Source organism: Ciconia boyciana, chromosome 1 (genome assembly GCF_034638445.1).
Source record: "Ciconia boyciana chromosome 1, ASM3463844v1, whole genome shotgun sequence".
In the NCBI taxonomy this organism is placed as follows: Eukaryota; Metazoa; Chordata; class Aves; order Ciconiiformes; family Ciconiidae; genus Ciconia; species Ciconia boyciana.
The window spans coordinates 6,936,720-6,961,421 of record NC_132934.1 but is presented as its reverse complement, the minus strand read 5'-3'; the positions used below and the strand labels follow the sequence as shown (position 1 = coordinate 6,961,421).

Sequence of the window (24,702 nt, the reverse complement as noted above, 5' to 3'; positions counted from 1 at the left end):
CTTTCTAGGCCCTCATATATCATTTGTATCTTGAATATATTAACTTTGAGTTAGGCCTAAAGAATTGCATTATTATCAGTCACATTATAAAAGCAGACTCTGTATAAACCTGTTGGATCACTCTGGCAGATACACATAAGATAGGCTGCAAAAATTCAAGTGCAGGATACAGAATAGTACAAAGTGCTCTCCATAAAACATTCTCCTCTTGAATGCCATTTAATTATAGTGTCTACTTGGTTTCCTTTTCAATTTCTTTCCTTCTTCCATCTCTTCTACTAAAACTCTCAGTGCAACACATGGATGTAATGATTTTAGTGGTACGTTAATTGGCTCGCGCCCATTTCTAATGCAAGTATTCAGCGCACCAAGGGACAGCCTTGTCACACCTGGGAGGTGATGTTCACCTGCTTCAGCAAACTGACAACACCATCACAGCATTATAAATAAGGAACCACATAGAAACGATCACTCTGATCTTCTGCTTATACCCTCTCCTTCCACTGGAAAAAGCAAACACCACATCCGACCACTAAGCAAGACATCTGCAAATAAAAAAAAAAAAAAGGAAGCCTTTAAAAAAAATTTTTAAATTCCAATTTACTACAGTCACCTGAAACATATATGGTCACAAGGCCAGTATTGTAATTGCTGTTTTCTTTAAAATCATTGGGAGGTCAGTCTGACAACTGCAAATATACTTTTGTTTCTTAAAATGACTCACACTGGGGGGGGGAAGAAGAGGAGGAAAAGAAAAAAAGGGTAAACCAGCTCTATCTAAACTCCTCGCAAATCTCTAAATACATTTTCTTCTGCTTATTGGTTCTACTTTCAAAAATCCCATTCTACTTTCTACGTTACAATAATACTCTCTTCTTGCCATTAGTACTGTGTTCAATGAAATGCTAATATTTTTCAGTTCACTGTCAGAGAGAACTAAATCTACAGCAAGCTAATCTGCCATAAAGTCATGTTTTATACACATGACTACAAATTGAGTTTTACACTCCATGGAAAGCAATCTTCCATCTTTAAGGGTATCATGAGACACAGAATTAGATCTATTCTTCTGGCATTACTAAATCATAAGATGAAATATAATTTGACGTGCAAATGATATTGTAAACCCAAGGCAATGAAGCACTGAGAATGTGTTTAGTACTAAACTTACTTGTTTGCTTAGTATTAAGAGTCTTTTCGAGAAAATTAGTCTCTATTTATAATGGAAACTGCATTACATGAACTTTTTTTTCCATAACACAAGTCCTAGTCTAGAGATTGAGAGCCTGTATTAATTTATTTCTAAATTGGGCATCTGAGTTTAAACATGTGTTTCTCATCTTTTAAGCTCCAGAGATGTGAGCACTGGGAGTCTGTCACAACTACAACTTCTATTTCAGATACTCAGAGTAAGGTTTTTTGAATCTGGATGTCATTTAGAGCTGCTTTCACTTGTCAAGTTTCCAAACAACTTAAAAATAAACCAGCTAATGTATTTTTCTGTTTACACTGGGAACAGGTTTTTGGTCACTTGATCTCACTGAAGCAAGCACCGGAGTCTTGGCAAAGTGCTTATGGAGATGTTTTCTCAGGTAAAAGGAGATACCACTGAAGGGTTAAGTGCTGCCTCCTCACAATACTAGTTGTTATCTTGGAAAATGGAAATGATCCCTCTAGCAATGCCCTGGCCACTTATTTACTTGTATTTATAGTCCCATCTCAGCAAGTCCTGGAGGGGAATCAGTTTCCCCTTGTAACCCTTTACGTACTTCAACTCAAAATATCTTAATACAGTGCTGTCCTCTCTCTTTCTGTCATCAGTTAAAGAGATGCAAAGCTGTCCCAATATTCATATTCTGGCCTTGCTTAACTCTGTTTGCTAGTTTAAACCAGAAGGGTCAGTATCCCCTTGTGTACCACTATGTCAGCATAACAAAAAAGAAAAGAAAAGGCTTTCTAATGCCTTTTCAAGATGCAAAGACAAGAGTATCAGAGTCAGATGTGTTGCTGTTCAAGCAACAAAAATGTTGTCCTTCAGGAATTATGTTGTCCAGGGTTACTATGAACCCTCTTGGTGTTTATTCCTTTTCAACCCAGATGAGGGGCAAGTTACACCAGGGCCAACTTCTACTCTACTGTGTCGGCCTTCTTGCATGTCGCTGTTGTCTTCCCTACTTCCAGAAGAAGCGTCCACACGTGGAGGTTTCTACAGGGAAAGTGGCACAGTCCACTTTCACAGCAGAGCAGACTCCTCACTCGGAGGTAATCATGGCACCCTGGGGACGTCTACAGGTACAGAGGGTGGCGTGCTGCCAGTGCCTCGTAAGCTCACCTCTGTTAACTGCACATTAACTTCCCAATGGAGAGAAGCTCTTCAGTACCCAACTTCCTCCTCTTCTTCCAACTGCCTCCTAAAAAAGCACTTCCCCAAGAAGAGGCATTAACCCGTAACTTGCTGCAGTGGGTAAATGCAGAAAGCAGACAGTTTCTGCAGTTTATCAAAGAGAGAAGAGCCAGAGAAGTAACCAAATTCATGTGGCTGAGCTGAGACTAGCTAGAGGTAGAAAAATTCAACAAACAGGGAAAATATTAAAAACTGTGTTAATCCATTTAAGAACATACCATGTTTCCACTTGCTTAACTATTTCTTGTTGGTGGTCAACTAGTGTCAATCATTACCTGAATAGGTAGCTTTTTGCAGTGACTTCTAAAGAAACAATCCCTACATTTTGATACTCTCCCCCAACAAAAGATCAGGATACTCCCACTTTTGGAGGTGATTGCAAGTGGCAGTATCCAAAGATGGGTCCAAGCATGAAAACCAGCCAGTAACCCATTGGATCACAACCTGAACTGGGATACTCAAGCTTCTCTCCAGCACTGACTCCTGGCTCTTTGGAGGAATCAGCCAGGCAGGGCAGTGGAAGGAGAATGATTACAAGTGACTGCACATCACTTTGTATCCATTGACATGCTAATTTTTGGACAGAATAGGAAATTATGGTCAATGCCAATCACTGTACTTAGTTCTACTGCACACATTGACATTGATGGAATTGTATCACATAGCACCCAGATCACCAAACGCATTCCTTTTCATGGAGAAGTGAAAGAAAATATTGCTAGCTGAGACAAAGGAGCACCTTATGGCAGACTAACACTTGGTACAAACACTTCTTTGATGTTTATATAATGTATTTCTTCAAGAATAAGCAAGTTTGTTCTGTCATTAAGAGTAACACTTTGAGCTTAAAATAATTCCTTTCATCAGAAGACTGTGGAACATTTTACAAAGATGGTGAAGTATTATTAGTTTAGTTTTATACAGGGAGAAACTGAGGCCAAGAGAGATTAAGGGAGTTACTTGAATTTTTCTCAGACAGCTAGGAATACAACTCATTTATCCTGATTCCGAAACTGTGCTTCAAACTACCAGACTGTGCTGATATCAAGGAAAAATTTCAAGCCAAAATGCACTACTGTTTGACACTGTCTTAGAAAGTTCTTCGCAGAGGTCTGAAGAAAAAATGGGTCTAAACACAAAAGCCAAATCTACAGGATCCTGAATCCATCTAATCAGACTTATAAGATGGTGAACATTTTCAAATTTTTTCTTCCCTTTTTAAAACTTCTTAGAAGTAAGACCCATTCTTCACCTCTGTGCCAGAAGGTATTTTGCCTGTGGATATGATTAATGTGTATATATTTAGGAACAGAGATACAACATGCAATGTAGGCTACTAAAGGACTGTGATACTTTATAGATACACATTGCATTCACATGCAAAAGAATTAAAGAAGCAAAATTGCTCAAGTGATGTGCATGGCAGATCTTGGAAAAAGAAATGGATCCAAATCTCAGGTTGTTCTTGTTTCAGCTCTGAAAGACGATACACATGTTCTCTTTTCTATTAATTAAATTTTAAGGAAAATGAATCCTGAGTACTTGTCACAAAGGGTGGAGGAGGAACAGTGAACAAGAAAAGGAAACCCTCCCTAAAGCAGTTCAGTTGTTACTCTTTTAAATCCTTTCCACTCACACAAAAATGCTATTTTGGTGCCCCAGGTCACAGAACAAAATCCTGGGGTTTCAAGAGCGTTTGGACACATGGAGGGAGGGAGAAGAAAGGTGGCAAAATGGGGATGCGGGCAAAGATGAGGGCAATCAAATCTCATGCTTTCTACTGTATAAGAGGAAGGATCAGCTGTGAATACAGCTTTACACTTCTGAAACTTCAATCAGCAGAACTTACTCTTAAGCATCAGGTTAAGGTCACTACAATTACAAAGATATAAAAGGTACTGGTCCACTTCTATGGAAAAAAAAAGCTCTTCTATTTTCCTCCTCACTCCACTTGCCTATCCTTTTTTAATACCGATTGCATTAAAACCAGAATATTTTATATATTTTTTAAAGGTAATGTGTCCTATATTTTATTTTCTTTGCACAATTAGCTTTAAGATAACCACGGTATTTTTGAGCTGAAGCACAGCCTGCAGTCCAGTGTCAACTATGGGTATTAGAGCACCTCTGTTATTCTTACTGAAAGGATCATGCACAGTCTTACTCTAAATATGATGTCTTTCACAGATCTCTTATGCTGCACTGGCATATTTAAGTTGCAGTTGAGAAAACCTGATAAACATCTGATGTGAAAGACCACATCAGATCAGAACTGTGGTTTCCTTTCATAACTTTGGCACTTTTCAAGGGAAGGCTTTTGGAAGAGTACAAGAAAAAGAAGGAATCAGTAGTATAAATTATAAATACTAAATCGTTTGGAATTCAGGATATTTCTCAGCAGCTCCTATTTTCCCCTGTCTCATTCCTTAAAGAGCATGCATGAAGGCTGCAGCTGCAGACTCCTTTATCTCCCTAGCCAAAACTCTCAGGAAGAAAATCCCATCTAATTCAGGCTATAAATAAATGAATTCCTTAATTCAAACAGAGACATCATAAGGGTGGGGGGGGGCGGGGGGAGGAACCAACCCAAAACCCAGAAAAGAAGTCATCTCCTTTTCACAGCAGTCTCTGCCCCACTTGTTTCAGTCCAGTTCATTGTTATTCATACCCATCCCTTTTCTATAAATATTTGTCTTGCATTTGTCAAGACTTATATTTTAAAAATGAAATTCTATTTGGGGTTTTACAGTACGGGAGGCTATTATATATACACATTATCCTTATGTGCATGATTGGGGAGAATAGATGATTTGTGAAGTTATCTATTATGGGGAATAATCAAGATTAATGAGCCCTATGGCACTTGCTGAATGCCTCCAGAGATTTATTACTCAGGTTGTTCGTTTTTCTTGTTATGTTGGTGCTGTCAAGAGTCCTATAACAAATGCAAACACAGACGTGTATTAATTGCAAATGTGGAACAAGGCTACTGTGATGTTGCTAAATACTTACAACTGCGCTGTCTGTACAGCATCTTCACTGGCTGTAAGATTTCTTATCTACCAGGTTTCTGATAAAGTTTCTATTCTGGTAGATAATGCATTTTTTTTAAATGCCTAAAAAGATAAGGGGTGGGGGGTGGGGGTTAAAAGAGGAAAGGGAATTCTGCGTCCATCTTACTCTTAATAATGCAAGCTCTGGGCAGAACTGAGTGACAGAGCCCTGGGCTTTTTCTGAAAGGCTGTGCAGCCAACTCTGGAAGACCTGATTTTATCACAGGTACCTTTCAAAACAAGACTTTAAAAACTCCAGTAACTGAGGCATAAAATAAGTTCCTTAAGAAACACATGAGCTCTCTTGTACTTCCAAACCTGTCTAAAGATGCCATTATAACACGCATCTGTCAAGATGCTAATGCTGCTTTCATCGGCTGACATTCCTGCTTTTCCACAGAGATGTCAGCTGCCAGCAAACTCCGTAGTATCAACAGGAGGATCACTGTGACCCCTGAGCCTATTAAGTTATTTACTAAAAGCTCAGTGTGTTCTGGGAAGTTTAGGTAGCCGCACTTCTCTGAATGTAAAAATGTTCAAGAAGAGCTCCTCGCTTATTTTAAGCAATCCTTTTCCTGTATTATATCTCTTCATCAATGCCATCGAGCTGAATACCAATCAGGAGTCACCACGCTTAAAATACACCATTCATCTTGAATGGACAAAATTAAAATATTTCAAAAATCAAAAAAAGGCCATTGAAAAAAAGAATTAAAACGGGAAGGATCAATGTTACCTTAAATATTCCCTGTGCTGAATCTTAAATTCAGGCAATGCAATGCTGACCTAAATTAATGACAAAGTAGTTCATGGATGCTAATGAAATACACAGCATGTGTATCTCAGTGTCACAACGTCTGTAGCTTTACTCTTGGAGGAAGCAGTCGCTCTGCCAGTTTTCTTGTTTAACACTGATGCAGACAGACACCTTATCCCTTCCAACCTTCTCACATGGGATTTGCACAAGGGCCGGTTCCCAACCGCAGCCAGTCACAGCTCTCTCCTGTGCTCTCTGGTGTGAGTTCAAATCAGAAGGTGTAGAGTTTTCATGTTTATGCATTCATACATAAAAACACATTTCCACCTCCCAGGCAGATGTTTTCATGATTCACCATGCCAGCATAAACACAGAATGTGTGGGATGATGCTAATAGCTCAGCACTATTAATGTACAGGAGGGTATAATAATGTAGCAGCAAACAGTGATATAATGAAAATATATCTAGCTCTTCTCTCTGAAAATATCACAGTATCTGAGGACCTGGAAGGACCCACTGAATTCTTCCCTGGTGGAAAAAAAAAAAATAAAACTAACAAAAGCTATTTAAGACAAACATGTAGATGCAACTTCAGGTTTGGAAGTCACCATGTTACAGTTTGAAAACATCTGGGAGAGCCTATATTAAAAAAAAAAATAAAAATCCCTCAGCACTTTCACCATTATTTTGTTTATTTTTTTACTTATACATTTTCTATGGGCTTCTGTGGAAGACAGGCTGCTAGGTTAGGTGGACATTTAGCTGGGTCCTGTAAAGCTGTTCATAGGCTTTTACATAGCTAGTGCTGAAGTTTAAATAGATTTCAAAAAAGATTTAATCGTCTTATATTTAGTCATATCTTAAGTTTAAAAAGATCATAGTCTAGCTACTAAGCATTGCTCCAGGAACAGAAGTCCCTTGTCTCTCACCTGGAAAATAATTTCCCATAAAACCTCAAATCCTCCCTTTTCTCTATTCCCCATTCCTTACTCTAACTCTTCCCCACTCCTAACTCTCCAGATTCAGAAGATAAACTTTTTTTTTGGAGGAGAAGTTGTTCTGTTTTTGTGAAATCCAGATATGCTTTGGAGGCACTGCAAGTAGTATTAGCAATAGTAACAAACACCCAAAAATCAGAAATGTAGCAAGTCCTTTGAAAGGACTGGAAAGGATATTCTTTTCATTAAATAACTACATGCACTCGTTTTTCTTCTAATCAGAAATAAAATACAGCAGAAGTTTGTTTCATTTAGGTCTGCCATTAGTACCTAAGTAATTTGCCATGCTGGGGGAACAGGGTCAAGTAGAATTTAGAAATACAAACTAGAGAGTCATCCCTGACCAGTAATCCACTTTTATTTCTCTCTTAACATTATGGACAAAATGCAAAAACCTGGAGATATACAACAAGGAAATAGCAGCATAGTCCCAAATGTTTTTTAAAAACTCAGCTCAAATAGATGTGTATTTATTGGCAGACTTTAAAAAAAAGAAAATGTATTATTAGATAGCTAGAAAACACCGATGCAATTCTTTGCCTTTGGCTGCTACTCTGCCTTACAATGAAACAAGTTTTTGTATACTTGCTACCCAGACTGATAGGTACTGTCTGAACAACAAACAATTTCCCCATTTCCTTAAGTGTTAACCATTTGTAGCAGTAATTCGTATAACTTCAGGCAGTAAGTTAACATGAGACAGCTATTGGAGAGAAAATTCAGACATATGCAAAAATTGAGACAACTGTTCTTATTTTCGCATATGTAAGTGTTAGCAATTGAGGAGGGAAACCTGTTATATCTGTTTAGAAAACCAGGAGCAGAACAAGTCTCACTGCATCTATTAGCAGACTGCCAATGGATTACAGATGCTCAAAAGACTAAGGCAATGCATGCAACTTCAGTCATGAGACAGGCAAGATGTCGTGCAATGCAGAATAGATTCCCTAATTCAAAGACTAGAAGAAGGGTCAGAATCCCTTAAATTCACACACATGGCAAATCGGCAGAAACTCTATCACTTTCCTTTAAAACACCTTCTTACAAAGACTTTTCAAAGAGTGAACAACTCCAGACCAACCTTCATTGATAAAATGGTATGGGAATATCTACCAGTTTAAGAGCTTGGCCCTGTCTTCTCAATAGCCTCCCATAAGTATGTGCAGGTTCCTCTGAAGCCTTCTCCTCTCCAGGCTGAATAAGACCAGGTCCCTTGCATGGCACAATGGTGGGAAGACAACAAGCAACATATGTAAGTTGAAAGAAGAATATCTTACTGGATAGAAGGAAAAATATTTTTCCCATGAGGACAGTCAACCATTGCCCACAGGTTGCCCAGAAACACTATGCAATCTCCATTTTGGGAGGTTTTCAAGACCCAACTGTATCAAGCCCTGAGCAACCTGATCTGACCTCACAGCTGACCCAGCTCTGAGCAGGAGGTTGGACTAGAGGCTTCCTGAGGGACCTTCCAACCTGAGTTATCACATGGATCCTATTACTACTAGCAGCAGGAGCACTTAGTAATACTTTACAAAAATGAGAAGTGACAATGGAAAGCCATCACATCATGAAGGGATGAAACTGAAATATCAGAGTACGAAAAAAGTGAATTCTTTTTCCAGGGGCAGCATAACCTTACCTCATGCACCACAGCAGCAGCTCAGTCTTATGTGACAGGATAGAGAGTATCAAAGTCTTTTGGTTTTGATAAATCACAAGCCACCTACTAGCAAAGAATAACTTTCTTGCAGAGGCTAAACATTACCAGATCATCTGAGATGTCATTCAGAAAACCTGGCCCACTTTGCTACAAATGGCGATTTGCAGCAATTGGGGATTGAGATTTTTGCTCTCTGCATATGGCAACATACTGGATGTAGGAATGAGTGATGGATATTTTATAATGGCTGATAACCTCAGCATCCTAAGAAAGTAGATACTTGATTTCTCTGTATCTGAAAACTGAAAAGAACGCTGTATGTAGGTTATATCAAAATGCAAACTCAGCTTGTACTTTAAACACAGGAAAGTTATTCTTCCGTTTTCTAGAAGAGCTGATATTATGTATACATGACAAAACCGTAAAAGAGAAAACTAAAACAAGTTTGAAGAGAAAAGCTCCTACACAGTAGCACCCTCCACTCTCTAAGATATGCAATTAAACATGCAGGTATAACAGTAGGAGTCATGCAGAACATCACATTGCAGGGGCTGAAGTTACAGAAAACTTTTAGCAGCCCCTAAGGAAGTGCTGTTAAGAGTAATTTGCTATTCAGTATAGGATCTGTGAGCACCAACGACCAAGGAGGTCAACCCTTCACAGACTCTTTAGTTCTGCTTCCATAGGAGAAGTTACTGCAGACAAAGAAAGAAAAACCCCATGAGTGAGTGCTAAATGTGTAGTTTGGAACTTCCCACCCAAACAACTTGAAAGACAGACTAAATTACAAACAACCTGAGACAAAAGCTACTAAGTTGTAGCTGTTCACCAGTTTGATTCCAAAGGTTCAACTCCACATTTTAAGCAACTTAAAAACCAGATAAGATGGTCAGACACCACCAGACTATCTATATATGAGTTTCAAAGTCCAAGAACCATCAGCTCAAACTTACAAATCATCTCTAAGCTATATGAGTCAATAGAGTAAAAAAAAAAAAAATTTTTTTTATATCCTTAATGAGATTTTCCCAAAGTCTAATTACCGTGATACTCTCCATCTTTTTGACTGTCTTAATACTTTCACTACAATTCAAACCCCTATTATGGGGCCACATAGCTGGCAAGACGGAGAAAGGAAAATGTAAAACACGTGGCACTGGAAGCGTAGAAGACCCATACATGTCAGAAGGGAGTTTTGTGTGATTCCAGAGAAAGACAAATGGATGACATGAAGATGGGACTTATTCAGACAGGCTTCATTTCATACAAAGCTCTCAAGTTCAGAAATTTGTCATTTTTTATAATGTTTGTAAGAATAACTAGTGGTCAATTCTGCAGGCTGGCTAACTGCTGTCTGCTCACTGTTTAACGATGCCTAATAAAGTCATATATGTATATATACACATTTTATTTTACAGGTGAATGCAATTAACTAAAGTGAGCAGCTAAAGACAGAGAATAGCAAGCCAGCAGATGCAGAGGGACTATGCACAGAGCCCTAACTGCTTGCAGATATTCAAATCATAAATAAAGGTTCCCCACCTCTGCTGTGTACATTAAAATAGATATTTCCAAAATTGACTGGAAGTATTTAACGGTTTTCCAAAGATGCCTGAGAATAACACCTAAAAGCATTACTGCACAAAGCAATATGGCTCATAAGACTTCTAGTGCTAATTTATTTTTCTGTGCTACACTTAATGCTGTTTATGTCCACATATGTATCTGTGCTATACTTTCAGGCTGTACATTTGCAGTTTTCAGAGTAAACACCACACTGATCAGAATACCACCTTGACTTTTAACTTTGCCTTCTTTCTCCAGGCATTTTGAACACAGAAGTAGTAAGGATCATGATTCCACTGTGAGACATAACCTATGTTTCACAGATGGGAAAATTAAGGCACTAATGCTCAGACTGATTTCACTGAGCTACAGAAGCCCTGGTAAGTACCACGTTAGTAACCCAGCCATCCTCCTTCTTTCTACAGTCAATAATCAGAAACGAGGGGACCAGACTGCCTTGCCAAGGATGCCTACCTCTCCCTTGACATTAGCAGGATTTTAGGGTAAACGGACTTCTTTCAGGCTCTGTGAGGTGTGCAGAGCATTACCCCTATTTTATGTACTTGCTGCAAAGAGATGCCTCTAGGAAGAGCGGTAGCAACACCCAGACACTTCTTCTACCTACCTAAAATCTGACTCAGCCCCTGCAAGACTTTCTCTACTGCCATACACGAGGACAAAAAAAGACAATTTAATCTGTAAACACACCCCATAAGAGACGAAGTGCTAGGTCACTAGCAGATAAAGGAATAAAAGCAGGACTCAACTCTCAGCCTTCAGTTTCAAATACCAGATCATGTATTTTTTAAATCCTCTTTAGCTTCTGTATTCATCTTCATGCCAAATGGTACGGCCTGACTGACATTTTTAACCTTTCATGTATAGGAAGCTATACGGAGAGAAATGATGGGAACAGTCATTAAATTCCTAGTTCTTTAAATTTTGGCTAGAATTGAGATCCAATATTAAGTCAGTTAAATGGGATTGTCAAAAATAATGAAAACCTGACTAATATCTATTGAAAATCAGGCCTTTTCTTCCACTTGTTGGGAGGACAAATTTTCTTATCTATTCTTGGCCATTAGTTAAAGGTGGTAAACAGAATTCTCAGTTTTCTCAGCACTATTTATGATCTCTTTCAATGTGGACAAAAGACTTTTCTTCTTTCTTTCAGGTGGTTCAATTGGCTAAAGAAGAAAACTTCCTAGAAAATGTCTGCCTGCTACTGAAGGAGGTAAAAAAAATTGTGGGCAATCCAAAGAGAAAGAGAGCATCGTGAAAGTGCTGCAGAGTCTTTAAAGGGCAGTCGAAGACTCAGAGCAAGAGCTTTGAGCCTGGTGCACACAGGTCGGCCAGCACTTTCAGAACTTGACGAAAGTATTTTGGGGGAGATGAAATAACTGTACAATGATACTGTGCCAGGCACTATCTGTTTCATTAGAGAAACAGCTGAAAAATGTTTTGATCAAAGTTGTTTCCCCTTTCTACACTTGCTATAGCTACTGAAACACAGAATGGAAGGGGAAATAGTCCTGCCTTGCTCAAACCTGCAGCACTACAAAGCTGGCTGGAAGCATTAGTAAGTTTTGATGTTTTGGGGTGCTTTTCTGTTATTTTGTTTTTCTGTCTTTAAGTATGAAATACTACCTACAACCACAGGCTATGCTCAGCTTGAATGCAATTCAGCTAAATTCCATGGGGTAATAACATTTGGCTCTTACATGTTTTTAAAGTACCACAAAACACAGAAAAAAAACCCCCACAAACATTAACAATAATTCTCAGAGGACCCTCGGGGCTTCTACCACTGTCCGTAAGTAAATTGAGGCACAGACACACAAAAAATCCCTCCCTAAAGCCTTGTGAAATCTGCAGGAGGAACCACAGCTAGGACACACTGGGCATTTCTCTCCCGTTCATTATCCTGCAGGCTTCACATTACAGACGGTTTCCCAAAAAGTCATCCTTGAAAGCATAAATTTGCATAGCTTTTATTCATTTTTAGGCCTGGATTCTCTGTATACAATGACCAAGACAAAAGATAGACGGGTAGCCTACCATACTGAGTGTTCACTGAAGCAACAATAGAAGTATTCAGAAGTGGGACAACTGGGAGATGCAGACCTGGGATGCAGCATCCATCCCAAGGCAGAGTGGAATAGACCCAAAGTGCTGGAGATGCCAGGCCTGGTTTTTAGTGCTGCACAAAGCAGGGTTATCATGGTCTTCCCCCTCATCCCATCCTTTAAATACATGCAGTTCAATTTATTCAGTACTTCGAACCCTGTGACTTAATTCCTTTTCTCTATGGTGCCCAACACAATAGGACCTCGATCCCTTCTTGGAGCCCCTTAGAGCTATCATAAAACAACAGCTTTAATCTGTTTTATCCAGTCCTAGTGAATGAAGCTTTAGAGGGTATTTTTTGCCTGCTCTGCCAACTAGATACTTCATAAAGTGAAACAGAATCTCTGCTTCCTTCAGGGCACCTGCTTTCAATTACAGAAAACATACGGCACCTTCAGATTTTTCAGCTTTCAACATCTGTGCTTTGCAGGTACAATTTGTTGCATTCAAATTACTGCTAAACCTGCAGAATGGTGTCGAGCTTTCAGGGGCATGCTTGAGAAACACTAGAGATGGACAGAAAGTAATAGCATTTGCAATCGCTTTTTAATGACTGATTAATGACTGTTCTGAACCAAATCCTTTAAGTTGTTTAGAAACCTCACCTCGCTCCTCTTGGAAAGTCCATTCAGCCCCAGCTTGATTAGAAACATCACCTCTACCCTGTAGTAGACAAACATACTGACATTGCTATCCAGCCAAATACACCAGTCTCACACCTTCCTCTAAAAGATAACACTATAAATAATACCTTTAAAAAGGAAAACAGCCTGCTATAACCAGTCAGTCACAGCTGGTCACCATGCTGGGATGAGACAATGACAGCTACAAGTTTAATTCTGTTTTCTGCATTAGGTTAAACATGTCGGTTGGGGACACATACACACGGACTTTTACTCTCCCACCTTTTCCAAACAGCACTGGTCCATACAAAACACACCAGCTCATCTGAGTAACCCCTCAGGACTTCTCCAGGCTGGTAGAGTATGACATAAACCTGATTGCCCATTCCTAGACAGACTCAGGTCTAGCTCAGGAAAAACTTGCTGGTCCTAGGGAACACAAACCAGCAGCCCCAAGGTCTAATCAGGAGATAGAAAGTGGTAAGGAGAAGCAGCAGAGTGAATAACGAACACTACTGTTACAAGAAAAAGCAGGGGGAAACATTTTCTAATTGTAGATCTGCAAGAATAGATTTTCATGGATGGACGGATGAGAGATCTGTGCCAGAACAGGACTTATAGGAAAATAGTATGGAAACTACTCTCCAGGATCAAATCCAGTTGGTTTACTATATAGTGATGGCTGCTGGAATATTTAGGTATTTACACTCTTTATTATTATGTTTGTATTCTTTTATTTATTATAACTACATTACATTATTTCATATTTATTCACGAGGATCATGCTCTTGCTTAAGGTGAATTCAGATCCAGTGGAATTTCACTGAGCTGGCTTAAAATCACAGGAGATCTGCTATGGAGGGATCTGCGCTGAGTGCTCCTCCCTCACCTGTTCACAGTATAGTAAGCTGCCAGGGCCATGTATGTGAGAAATTAAGAACATAGAAGAAAACAATTATTATGCTTAGAGAAATCATATCTTAAGAGGAGATTTTTTTAGACTCAAACAAACTCAGAAAAGAAAACTAGAAATCAACTGGTATTGTTTAGTTAATATAAGGAAAATCCCCCAAATTAGTGCCGTACCAACTTCCACGAGCCCTGCATTCCAGAAGTCTTTTCTCTTAGATCACATCATTTTGTGCAAGTTTCTATCACAATAACGAGCAGAACATTGTGGCAACTACTCGGCTGGTTTACACCTTTTAACCCGGATTCAGCTCTGGATTTCTGTCTCCTACAGTTTTACTTCAGGAGATTGAAGCAATAGGATGGGATCCAGGTTCGTCTTTGCATTCCAAGCAGGCTACACCTCCTACGTTTGGTTCAGGACTTTTTCTAATTTAATTATGTTTGCACTTGGATGTAAGTTAAGTCACAGCTCAACCATTAACTGTGCTCTGCTATGGCATCCACCCTTCTATATTTGACTTCACTAACTGCCTAATGTTTTGCAGGGAGTTTTTGATAAGTGTGTGTTTGCAGATTTTCATGACAGACTAATAACACCAAAGGAGGCTCCAGGAACGTTTTAAGTAAATATTATGTGTATCAACAGTGTCTGCCTACCAGCACCTTCAGAGCTGCATAATCTTATCTAGAATACGTTTGCATTCTGTTTGCACTAACCAAGGCGGTCCATACTACTAAGCAAACTGTTATTTGATTAAAACATTATGCAGAACATAATTCCAGGACACACAGTCATGTGGTTCTGAAGAGGTAGCAGTTTCTATTTCTGTCTTGCAAAATTCTGCTTGCCATCATTAGGAATTTCTTCATCAATCATAATGAAGAAGGAGTAGATGCAGGCCTTTACCTGGGCCAGGAACTCCTTAAGGTATTTTAAGAAAGTATTTGTTCTCCTGCCCTTGTCTTCTCCCTTCTCTATTGTTATTCCCTATTTAGGCGTAGAATTCACAAGAGGATGGATGTCTGGAATGTAGGTCCAGCTGCAAATGATTTGAATTTGCAAGAACTTCAGAGCAGGCATCTTCTCTTATTGTGTCAAGAGATGACAGAACATCAATAGAGGGAAGATGCTTGAGCTCGGCGGAGAGCAGATGTTAGGCATCTTAACTTTTTCTAGTAATTTATTATATTGTCATCTTTTTGGCTGCCACCAGCAGATGGTTTAACAGTTTGGAGTGGTAGCCAAACTGAAAAGAATTGAGTAGTGCCACTGACCACATTACATGGATGAGAAATGATTAGGGCATTATCTTCTCATCTGAAATATGAAAACTGAATTCCATGCTCAGCCACAGACTTCCTGTGGACATGTCTCATTTGGGGTATAATAACAGTACAATCTAAACTACGGCAGTCACCTATATAGACTATATACAAAATAAATTTAAGCTAAGCTAGTTACTAGTAACAGCTGTGAAAACACAGGCTCTGAAACTCATCTGCTGCAGACAAATCTCTAATCTCTTTGTCTCAGATTTATTAAATCTATGTGTGCAGGATTTCCTATTTAGTCCGTGAAGAGAAATAATCATTTTAGAGGGCAATTCAGACGTCAGGTGGACTAAAATGGAGGTAGCAATGTCTTTCCGTTGACTATAGAGGCATCCTAGGGCAACTGTAGATAAATGCTATCTATCTGTAAAGGAGGATAACAGCTTTTTCAGCAGGATAACAGCAATATCATGAAGATGAATAGAATACGTATGGCTTAGAATAATGACAGCAATTATCTACCTCAGTTAGATCACCTTTCTTGTTTTCTGTTCAACTTGTCTGCTAATAGTACACCAAGGTACATCCGCTCTGTAAAGGCAAAGTTTTCCCTTTCTATTTCAACAGTTTAAGGTATTGCTAGGAACCTAAGACCAGAAAGGACATCCTGTGTCACCAGGCTTGGTCCCTAGCCAATATGGGTAAACCCAAATAATTGTCTCATTCATCACGTTCAAGCCCTGTAGCCCAGTAAACACAGTGTTGCTGGTGCCAGTAATAGGCCACAGACTTTGCGCTGAGTCTGCACAGCCTCGGGACCCAGGCACGTCAGGCTTGCCTACACTTGTATTGCCCAGCCCGGAGCTTCATTTTAGCTGCTTTAGCTGTAGCAGCAGTTTTCCTAATGACCAGGTGGCTACTGCCTAATTTATTTTACTTTTGCTTATCTTCGCATAATGATGTGGTCTAAGTGTAATTTTTACATAGACAGTAGTTACAAGTAGTTACTCTGCGTAGGATGAAACATTTATGATCCCAGGATAATGACAGAGTGCAGAGGAACACAGACATGGTATCATAGCAGAGGCCTCAGAAGAGGCGACACATGATGCAGCGCAGAGGAGTGGAGGCACGAGCCGGTATCAGACTGGGCACAGAGTGACACTCAAGACCCCAGGGCTACAAAAATTCACCTATAGCTAGCTAAAGAAATGCAAACCTGTGGTTTTAGGGATAAGAAAGAAAAAACATCCAACATATCTAAGACACTGCATACATACTGAATCCAGGGGTAATGTGGTGTTGCAATCCAATGAAGAAAGAGCAAGGTGTAAAAGCATGTTAGAAAACATAAAAATAGCCAGAAGCAGAGCCTGGAGTGAGGAGGAATAAATCATCATTCAGCATTGTGCTCCTCGTGGTGAAGAAGAAGAAACCCCAGTATCAACATACCCCTCCCAGCAAAGCCCTTGGTACCTGACAACTTGCCATAACTGCTCCCCAGCTCCAAAAATTAAAGCCAACAGCCTCACGACCCATGGAGTAAGGGTGAGCAAAACACCATAGAAAGGGGTAGATACTCAGAAATGTGTGTATATCAATTTAAAATGTATTATTATTAAAGACTTTTCCCCCTTGTAACAGTATTATTTCTTTTCCCTTAATAAGTAGATCTGGACTAATAATAATTCTTTGATTAGACCGTTAAGATTTCAATTACGCTAACAATAAAATTTTGCCTTTACAGAGGGCACATTTCGTCTTGCCCATACAAAGATTTTGAGTGTAACAACCTTCAATATCAAATCTATTTATGCCTCTTGCCTTCATTGCTCCTACAAGACAGCCAGTCCAAAAACTCACAGCTCTGACCAAGGGAAAAAAAAAAAAAATCTACTAATTTTTAGCATGAATACGGCCAATTTATATCCATTACTGTCTTGTACTTCTCTGTAGTGTTTACTCTTTCCATATGTTCCTGCACAGCGGTCACAAACCTTTTAGGCACCACAGAGGCTAATCAAGACAAACTCTTTTTAGCCTCATCTTGTGGGACAGTCACATCCCCTCTCATCTTTTCTCACTGTACAAACCCCAGCACAGAAACATAGATTATACAGGAAGTTTACAGTGAGACCTGATCCGTTGGTTAAGAGGAAAAGCGCAAACACAACAATTTTATGCTAATTTCAAACATTCGGGTTTGCTAGAGTAGTTTTTGAGTAGTAACAAAGCGAGTTGTAATGATATAACAATCATGATAATATGTTAATAGTTTTAATTGAAGTAATTTCTGTAGACAATAAGAATTATACCCTAATGTGTTAATTAATATGATTAGGAAATGTTGCGAAAATGAGTATGTAAAATGATATAACACGATATCTGGAAAGGCGTGTTTTACAGGGGATGGTTCCTCTGAGCTCTCCTCGGGGTGAGATTTATGGATGTTAACACACAAGGCTTCAGCAAGGTAAACAGCTGTTTCGATTTTAGTTATAATGCACATTAACTCTACATGCCCATTTCTGCTTAATTAAACCTCTGACTCTGCAACCAATCAAGAGCAAACAGCAAAGGTAACAGGCACTAATTGGGCCCTGTGCAATTTCAGCCTCAGCTCGCAGCCAGAGTGATCTACTTAAACCAAACAACTCCCCCCCAAAATAAAAGTTTCTTTCCTGCTCTCCTCTACCAGCCTACCCAACAATTTCTTCACTCAAAGCCAAACCACCTGTATACAGCATAAAAAAAAAAAGAATTGTACAAAAGCACTGCAAAACGTACAAAGTGAAAGATTAAATTAAATGCCTTTTTACTCCTGTCCACGTAGTCACTTCCTTATTATTTCTTACACAAGATAAAGCAAAAAACTCCAAAACAAACTAAGAAACTCACAAAAGACTCTCACAAACCCTCCTGCCGGACAGATTGACAGCAAGCTTCTGTGCTTTTTGATTAATCTTTACTCTCCCCTAGAGAGGATCATAACCATGCCAGCACGGAGTTAAACACCAAACAAGCACACTGAAGAGACAGAGGAGGAAATAGCATACAACCTGCTTTTTAAATGCACATGTAGAAAACACGAGATGCACCTACTAATAGAGAAAACCTTAAAAACCGTAGTGCTGTGCTCCAAATGTGTTTTGAAGAGCACACAGCCTCCCTGTACAAAATGTCCCCCCTTCCTCCTCACGACATGCGTCAGTCAGCGCCGAAGCGGCTTCATCTGAGAGGAACCGAGGACTCGATGTGACAGAGCGCAGACTTCTCCTACCACACTTACAGAGGAGGGAAGAAATTAAAAAAAGAGGAACTTATGCCCTAGAGGACACAAGATAAAGATTCATTAACAGGATAATGTGAAATTAAGACAAGATAGGATAAGAAAATCGTTGAAATACCTCACAGCCCCTTAGATCTGGAAGTGACAGCTGCAGCCTCTCTTGAACTGCCTCACTTCACGAGCATGCTCCTGAAGGCTTCTTTCCGACCTACAACCTTTATCTGAGCTTCCTTTGTGGCTTAGTAATACAAAAAGTGTCGCTTAATTGTTACGCTTAAACCATTCGCTCGCTGGTTAACTTTCCTTTTCTGCAGCTGAAAGCTGTGAGTTCACAAATCTAGTAGGCAAAAGCTAGGAAAAATATCCTGCAGTTCACTACAAACACACAATAACCTTTAATAAAAATATACATATTAACTTGCGGCGCAGTAATAGTCAGTTGGGATTTACACGCGCAACTAGGTTCATCTTCAAAAAGCACCATTTTGTAGCTCTCCAAAGGAAGTGGTAAATACCGTGCACGCTCTCACCACTTCATGGGAGGCTGCCTACCTAAGCCCTGAAGTGAGAGCAGCCCTTAAATATAAATCACTTAATTGCTCATTTTATTTGATACCTAAGTACTTCATGCTAATAAAGTTAAGCATTAAAGGATTACAATGTGACAAATTATACGCCCATCTCATAAAAGAAATATTACCGAAACAGAGCGGGATCTGAAAGACTCTCAATAACGTACAGCGTATGTCTAATTTTAGATGATTCCTCAATCACTGGAGAGTTTGCAGTGTACACAGCCAACCCAGCTCAATCAACTGACTTCTATCTCTATGACTCCAGGTCACATTATCTCATGAATGAACTGTTATGTAGGTCAGTCAAGAGTCATCTTCTAATTGAATGCACGTTTCAGCCTTGGCATTTATGCTCTAGATATCAAGGCTGTAGACAATTGGGTGAGTCAAAAGAAAATATCAAGGAAGGAGTTGTGATAATTAGGCTTCGTTTCAGACAACAAGCATGGAAACAGATGCTAGCAGAAGCTTGTATATAGCTAGTTTTATTTAAACTGTATTTAATACAGGTGGAAAGTGCAGGAGCAACAGGCTCAGTGGAGAGAGGCTTTGTTGGGTCGCAGATCAGATTTTAGCCACAAATCAAGCGCTGTCCTGCTAACGTACCTCAACTTGGCTGGGAGGTAGATTGGTCTCCGCCAAATATGCGTCTGCTTACTTGCAGTAACCGATACCACCGACTCCTTTCACGTAGGCCCCCAAACAGTCATCAGGAAGGAACAGTTTTGGTTGCTCCCAAATCAAGGTGGATTCAAGACAACGACAGAACTGAAAGTTTCCATTCCTCGTCGCCAATCTCCTGAGTCATACTTGTACTTACACGTTTTAAAGAGAGAGGTCTTCGGGGAGACTTCACCATATGGTTCATGAACTGTTTATTTAACTTTGCAATGAGGAGGCTGATGTAAAATACATTAGAGTTATAGCCTTGGTAATAACTGGGTAAAATGAAGAATATCAGACTGGAGATGCTCGATGAAACTAAAGTGAGAGAGTTATTGCTTTATAGAAATGCTTTTGATCAGACATTTCTTTTCACTTCCTGTTCAATCCAAGCTATTCTAATTTAGATGTAAAAGCAAAATTGCGACTGATTAAAATTGGGTCGGCGGTAGTTCCCATATGAGGAAAGGCATAGCTTACAATCAGATAAAAGCCAAGCTCTCTAAATACAGCACTGCCTGTACTTTATAACTGTGACCCACCAGCTATTTACTAGTTACTTGTGTATTTCCAATTTCAGAAAGAACTCACAAAGGATTTTCTCCTCTCTTGTGCTCCCCCAACTTTAAAAATGGTTTCTGGTGTGCAAAGGGTTAAAACTACTGACATGAAAGCAAAATGCTCAAGGCCAAGTTTTCTGGTAGCCTGTATACTTGGTTGCATTTTCATCTCCTGTGTCCTGACAGCTGTTACCTTCAAGTGTGCTGCGACATGCCCATTGCTGCCCATAGCACTCTTTTTGTTCGACTCCGAGCTTGCTTTTTAAAAGCTTTAAAACCTTGATGCATGGGTGATGTAGAAAGGGGATGCAGGAAGTGGCACCTATTATATGGGAGATGTCTTTTGCCATCTTGTGCCCCACCTACTTCAAAACAAGGAATTTTAAAAAGGTACCAAAGTAGCTTAAAAAAAAAAAAAAGAACCAAAACCAAAAAAAAACCAAAACCCACCACACATGCCCCAATAAACCCCCTATCTAACCCTCTCCCCATCTCCCATAAAGCCTTTGCTCCAGTATTGTTCTCATCTCCCAGCAACAACTGCTTTGCACTCACGTAGTGCGATTCTTAGGAGGATGTGGAAGCAGTTACAAACATCTGTTAATTAAGTCTCGATTTGCATGTGAGATGGGTAATATACTAATTTTACAAATGGGTATGTTGAACCACACAACGCTGGATAAAGCTAGCCAACACAAGTACTTGAATACAAGCTCGGAGGAGGGAGGACTGAGTTTCCTTGTTCTGGCTACTATTCTTCTAAATAAAATAAAGGCTATATAAGCACACCTGAGATGTTGACGGCTTTTACTTTGCAAAAAGACAAAGTCAGAATAATTTTTCAGAAAGTAAACACAGATATCCATACAAAAGAACACAAACCAGTTATCAATGAATAAATTGCATCAGGTCCAATTTGCAAGAAAGAGTATTAATGTATTTTTAATGGCTGAACCAAGGGAAGGTCATTATACAATGTTTTAATTCTAGTACATTAGTGTTGCATTTATACATTAGCAGTTAATGTGATAATGTCAAGCTCTCCACTAGCTGTGACATCATAAAAAATAAAGGCTGTTTTAGTATTCTTTTGAAAAAAAAAAAAAATCAGAGCTATTATTAAGCTCTCCTACTCCAGCCATTGGGAGAATGTTTATCTTGCTGTATCAATTTTACATGCAAGAAGAAAGCTATAATGAGAAGTCAACAGATGTGAAAAATGTAAATCTTCGGTAAAGTGCACCATCAACAAAGGCAGAGAGGTTTTTGCTGTTGTTGTTTTTGGGGGTTATTTTTTTTGCAAATGAAATAGGTTTAATACTCCTTGACCTGTAAGTGCCATTTTTAATGGAATGCAGGAAATAAATTAATAGAAGAAGTGAAAAAATAAAAATAAATCTGAAAGTCAGCTTGAGAAAACAGCCTCTTCAGCAGAGATGTTATTTTTTGATTCTTGAAAAGTCACAAGCAACAATCTGACACTCGGTACTGTTACAGTAAGCCGATGCTGCTCAAAGCTAATTTTGGGTAGTTCAGGAACAGAATTCAACGTGTTGGGTCCTGTATGTGGACATTGTGTATATCCACCAAAGGCAAAGTATCCTCCTAGGATTAGCACTTGCAGAAACGTAGTATTTCCCTGAAGATCACACCTTCCTTTATAAGGCTTCTAAATCGAGATGGTTGTTTATCATGCTATTAATTTTGTAGCTTTTTTCTTCCTACTCACTCACTTTCTATAGATTAACATTGAGCAAAATGAAAATTTCCCGAAGGTAATTACCTGGCTGCAATTCAAAGCATTCATAAAAATTACAGTTCCCTTTGGCAAGAGGTCGCGCTGGGGGAGAGGGGCGGGGAGGAGGCACCATCACAGGGCAGCAGATCTGAAATTCAGAGCTTCCCGAGGATGAACCTGCCACAGGCCTCTGCCGCTGCCCATGCTCTGGTTTTAACTCACCTCTTGTTTCCTACAAGCACATTTGCATTTGACCCACACAGGGGTTTGGTGGAGACCTTGTGTTTCTCAGTAGTTACATGCTGCCTCTTGGATTGATTTTTTTTTTTTTTTGCCTCCAGAGGTATGGCATATCATCCACTGAGCAGATGATACCATGCTCCGTGCAGCTTGGCTGTTTGCAAGTCCTGCGGTGTCAGTTGGAGCTCATCAACTCTGCTGGCACATGGTGGCAATTTTGCTAAACCACATCTTAGTGAAAAAGGAGAAGCCAAGTCGCAGGCTTTGCTTTCACTAGTAATCAGGTGGGGTTTTCTTCCACCCCGACATTGTTTTCCCTGCAACTCTGTCACCTCTTCTCAGGTGTTAGCCTGATTTACCATTGCAACTATCCCACCTGAAGGCAGGTTTAGCTTTGCTGTACTTCAACTAAGCAGTTTAGAGCATTTTACCACTGTGCTCAGGGCAGTATGGAGCTGATGAGAGCCGAGACCTTCAAACCTTCCTGTAGCACAGTCATCAGTGACAAACATCGCACCAAAAATTGGACAAAAGCAATAATGGATCACACCTGGTTTTCTTCCTCTTCAGATGGCTGCATCTGTGGATTTCACTACGACTATCACAGAGTCTTTTTTTTTTTTTTTCCTTCATTATATGGCTTTTTCCCCAAAACCTTGAAGCTGTTCATGGAAAACACAGTGTTCATTAAAGTTTACATTAGCTTTCACACAATTTGGCTGCCCCATCTCCTTTCTCCATACTGTTAAAAAACTGCCTTACCTTCAGTGCAGTAACTGTTTCTTTTCAAATACCTCCAAATCCCTTCTCATACTTATTAACCTTCTCTTTTCTGCCAAGTTGCCTTTTTTTTTTTTTGGAGGCAGGTGCTTATAGATGATACAGTAAAGTTGCATCAGTGTTTTGAGGACTGTTTGAAACTCTAGTCAGTTTACCTGCATAGGTAAATGGAATATTTCAAGGATTTCTTCCTTTTTAACAGATATACGATGCTACCATCCTTTCTTTTAGGCATTGAACCCACGTCCCTCTCACGCAGAAAGAGATTACAGTAATACTCTTGTCTGAAAAAGTATGTAGGCTTACGCAAAATAAAATAAAATACATCAGTAAAGGAGCAGCTGACATCTTCACGGTGCCCACTAAACTATTAACTAAGCGTGCAAATGGACAGTGTATAATAAAAGACCTTTTGGGACAATTTATGCAATTATGAATATGCAAGTTATTTTCTCATGTTCCTGTTTGACCTCTGCTTACTGAAATGTTGACAAGGACACTGATATTCTGACTGCAAGTCATGTTCTTGATGCATCCAAAAAACCTAGTACAAATCAAAATCAAAACTGAAAGAACACAACCCGTTACATTACAGGGGATCTTTGGGTTTCACTTAAAAAAAAATGGACAAAGTAAGTTTTCAGTCCATGTGGCTACAAACAAAAAAATTTAAAACATGAAACAGGAGTATCCTAGAGGTTTATGATTCTCGAGACAAAGAAATATGTCTCTGTTGAGGTTTTTAGGTTCTGTTATTTCACAGAAATCTTGCATTTTTCAATTAGTTTAAAGACTTCTAAAGGCACGATATTATTTTTAATGACCTGAACTTAGCAGCACCTTCCAATTTTGCAACTTGTTTTATCTTACTCTAAGGCTTTTGACTGTTTTAATTTGCAGGGAGATATGAATGAAAGTTTTCTTTGCTTAACTCACTGGAAGCTTGATCCGACAAAGATGAGGGCTAAGACCTGTTTTATGCCAAAGTCTGAAGAGTAGGGTGTCCTAGTGGGACTTGTGGAAGAATTTTGCATATTTTGCCCAGACTACTTTGTCTAGCTTTTGAGTACTCAGCTTCATGGAAATGCAAAATTGTCCCCTGCATCCCCCCCAAAGCCAGCCTGAGATGGCTGCAGTTGGGCTCCCAAGGCACTTGAATGCAGATCAAGAAATCACATAGAGAATGGGATATGCTACACAGCAGTGCATCTCGCTGCTGACTTTCTCCAGTACCAAGATAACCAAGATAGTTAGCATCACATAAAAGCAATCAGAAAACAAGAGGCTGAAAGGGAGGAGGATCAAAAAAAAAAAAAAAACAAACCACAACACCAACACCCAAAACCCCCCCCCAAAACAAAAAAAAAAAAATACACATTCATCCCTGAGTACCAGCCAAATCTAAGTTGCCCAAACTTAGTCCTGGCTCCTTTTACTCTGAAAGTTTTGCATCAGAGCTATTTGTTGAACTGGGGAAAAAG

General features: G+C 39.4%; 1 protein-coding gene across 6 annotated transcripts in view; it reads right to left on the bottom strand.

Annotated features, from left to right (window-relative positions):
* CELF2 (CUGBP Elav-like family member 2) overlaps positions 1-24,702 on the bottom strand; it is a 262,119-nt gene that overhangs the window by 184,209 nt on the left and 53,208 nt on the right. Inside the window, exon 1 of one of the 6 annotated variants that reach the window (XM_072857640.1) lies at positions 390-513. The exons of 4 other annotated variants lie outside the window; for them this stretch is intronic. The gene's annotated coding sequence lies outside the window, so the exon portion shown is untranslated. One more of the 6 variants, XM_072857647.1, reaches the window with a different exon arrangement.